Raw genomic sequence first — 3,820 nt, forward strand, 5'->3', positions numbered from 1 at the left:
GCTCAAGCTGGGAAGCAGGTGCTCAGTAAATATTTGTTGAAACCACGGGTGGGTTTTTGTTTTTGTTTTTTTTAATGGGGTTTTAGAAGTAGAACGCTTTCAGTTCTTTTTTTTTTTTTTTTTTTTTTTAGTTTTTTTAAAATGTTTATTATTTTGAGAGAGAGACAGAGCGTGAGCAGGGGAGGAGCAGAGAGAGAGACACACACAAAATCTGAAGCAGACTCCAGGCTCTGAGCTGGAGCACAGAGTCTGTTGCGGGGCTCGAACCCACGGACTGCGAGATCATGACCTGAGCCGACGTCAGACGCTTAGCTGACTGAACCACCCAGGTGTTCCTTGAGTCCATGTTTGCATACAAATGCATGTATAAGGTCTGAAAGGGTCCGTTTCAAACTGACAACTGGGGCCGGGATTGAGGGAGACAAATAGGAACGTTAGCTTTTATTTTTAAATAAAAAAGCTTTTTGTAATGTTTGTATTTTTTGAGAGACAGAGCGTGAGCAGGGGAGGGTCAGAGAGAAGGGGACACAGAATCCAGAGCAGTCTCCAGGCTCTGAGCGGTCAGCACAGAGCCCGACGCGGGGCTTGAACCCACAAACTGTGAGATCATGACCTGAGCTGAAGTCAGAGGCTCAGCCCACCGAGCCACCCAGGCGCCCCGCCCCTCTTTCTTCGTTTTTTTTTAAAGCAAGCTCTACCCCCAACATGGGGCTTGAACTCACAACGCTGAAGATCAAGTGTCATATACTCCACTGACTGAGCCAGCCAGGCACCCCATGCACAGCAGGTTTTTATCCATTATCTCACCTGATTACCCACCACCCTGGGATTCAGGGAAGGCAAAGTTTATTATCCCTATGTTACAGGGTAGGAAACTGGGGCTCGTGGCGGTGAGTCGTCTGGGCTGCGTCATACAGCTGTGGTCATGCAGGTCCTTATTTCCTATCGTGGTGAGCTGACTCAGATAACGAGCTTATAAATGGGCTACCCACAGATGGACTAATGGGGGCCCAGAGGGCTGTGCCGTATAAGTTATTATTATGGCAACCGGATCAAGGTCTGATCTAGGGCTGTCTTCAGGGACTTGAAGGGAGCCCCTTAGGCTGGTGAGTACAGGGATATAAGCCCTCTTGGGGGGCGCCTGGGTGGCTCAGTCGGCTAAGCGTCCGACTTCAGCTCAGGTCACGATCTCGCAGTTCGTGGGTTCGAGCCCCGCGTCGGGCTCTGTGCTGACAGCTCAGAGCCTGGAGCCTGTTTCGGATTCTGTGTCTCCCTCTCTCTCTGACCCTCCCCCATTCATGCTCTATCTCTCTCTGTCTCAAAAATAAATAAACGTTAAAAAAAATTAAAAAAAAAAAAAAAAAAGCCCTCTTGGGTATTAAAGACAGAGTCCTGGCGGCCTTTGAGGGCCAGGGTGGGTCCTGAGGCCAAGTCTCTGATTTAGTGAAGGAACCTTCCTTTCCTGGAGTTGCTTTCCCACAGGGGAAAGGGCAGGATGTACGGAGCGCAGGGCTGGCGAGGGGCCAAGAGGTCTGGCTAGGCAGGCTGGCCCATGGCAGCCACTTCCTACGTGGCCTGAGAGTCCCTATTCTGGGCCAAGAATGTGCCTTCCGGCCTTGAACAGATCTAAGATGTGAGGCTGGCCCCGGTTGGGGTCATAATGGCATTCTGGGCTGGGGCTCCGAAAGTCCTTGAGGAGGTGGGAATCCCCAAGTGGGCTTCTCTCCTCCACGATTTACCAAAAGGCCCAGGTAAGAAACTGGATACAGACTGTTTCTAATCCATTTTACCTCATGTTTACCGCGTACCAGATAACAATAATTAGAATTTATGAGTGATGACTGAAAGGTCTGGCACATCATGTCTTAATCCTCTCAGCCACTTTGTAAAGCAAGAATTATCCCTATGTTTTTTTCCATTGGAGAATAATTAACACGCGGTGTTATGTTAGTTTCAGGCGCACGATATAATGATTCGACAATTCTGTACATTACTCAGGAATTATCCTTATTTAAAAAAAATTTTTTTTAGGGGCTCCTGGGTGGCTCAGTCGGTTAAGCGGCCAACTTCGGCTGGGGTCACGATCTCGCGGTCCTTGAGTTCGAGCCCCGCGTCGGGCTCTGGGCTGATGGCTCAGAGCCTGGAGCCTGCTTCCGATTCTGTCTCCCTCTCTCTCTGCCCCTCCCCCGTTCATGCTCTGTCTCTGTCTCAAAAATAAATAAATGTTAAAAAAAAAAATTAAAAAAAAATTTTTTTTTAACGTTTATTTCTGAGACAGAGAGCCCCCCGACGCGGGGCTCGAACTCAAGGACCGCGAGATCGTGACCCCAGCCGAAGTCGGCCGCTTAACCGACTGAGCCACCCAGGAGCCCCTAAAAAATTTTTTTAATGTTTTTTTATTTGAGGGAGAGGGAGAATCCCAAGCAGGCTCCATGCTATCAGCGAATGGGCTGACTCGGGGCTCAAACTCACCAACTGTGAGCTCAGGACCTGAGGCGAAATCAAGAGTCGCTGCTTAATGGACTGAGCCACCCAGGTGCCCCTGTCCCTGTTTTTAAGATGTGGAAACTGAAGTTCAGGGAGGCCCATCACTGGGCCGAGTGAGTGGGGGGAAAGCCAGGATTCCAAGCCCGGGTGGATAGGACCCCCAAAGGCCCCTTCTTTCCAACCTCCAAGGACTGAGGGGTGGCAGAGGTGACTAAGACCCTGCCCCTTCCCTTGGGAGGTGGAGCGACAGACCCATCCCAGTGAACTATTACATTGGTCAGGGTGACGTCACCACCATGGCAGCTGAGTGGGAGGCTGATTCATCTGAGGTCTGGATGGGCCTCTGGGGAGGAGTCCCTGACCCGGGTCTTGGAGAGGGGAGCAGAATATGGCTTGGGGCTGAGGCCCAGAGCCCGGCTTGACAAGGGCCTGCTTCCCACAGGTCCGGCCCACGGGGGCCCCACCCGCCACCACTGTAATCCGTGCTGGCGAGGAGGAGATCCCTGAGCCTACACAGGGGGAGAGAACCCTGGAGGACCCGTGGCTAGGCTCAAAACATCGCTGAGTGGACACCTAGGCTGATGGGGGGGTGGGTGGGAGGAGGGGTGGGGGGGCATGGAGGCTCCCGGGCAGGCAATGGGGGGAGGGGACGGTGGCAGACAGGGCTGTGGAGGTCAGGGGTGTTTGGGAGTGGTGAGACAGGGTCGGGGAAGCGGGTGGCCATCTGGGGGGCGCTTTGCGGCCAGCAGGGGAACGACCCGACGGACCTGACTTGGGGGTAATGCCGGCGCAAAGTTTCGGGCCAGGAGAGCTGAGCGGGTTGAGGGAAATCAGTGTAGGGGATCTGCAGGTCCTTAGGCCAGAGCGTGGGAAGAGAGCAGAAAGGAGAATTCCAGGGGGGCATCGTGGCGGAGGTAGTGGGATGGAAGAAGTCATTGTGGGCCGGGCGAGTCTCCAGGAGGTGACGGGGCTGTCCCGGAGTTGTCTTGAGGGCTTCCCGAGGGGAAGCGGTGACCGGGACCGCGCAGCCGAGGGGGGGCTGTGGGCAGTCGGGCCCTCGGGCGGGCGGGGGCGCGTCTGGGGGCGGAGCCGCCGCTGGGTGGGGCGCCAGGCCCCCCGCTCCCGGCGGCCGCGGGCGGGGACCGAGGCCAGCGGGACGCCCGCGCCCGCGCCCGGCCCACAGCGAGGGGGGCGGGCGGCGGTGAGTAGGCGGCGGCCGGCCGGGCCGGGCCACGCGGGCGGCGGCTGCTCGGGCAGGTCCGGGCAGGGCCGGGCAGGGAGCAGCGAGCCGAGCCGGGACCCCGCGCCGGAGCCGGAGCCGGAGCGCGGACAC

The sequence above is a fragment of the Panthera tigris genome, chromosome B4 (genome assembly GCF_018350195.1).
Source record: "Panthera tigris isolate Pti1 chromosome B4, P.tigris_Pti1_mat1.1, whole genome shotgun sequence".
NCBI lineage: Eukaryota > Metazoa > Chordata > Mammalia > Carnivora > Felidae > Panthera > Panthera tigris.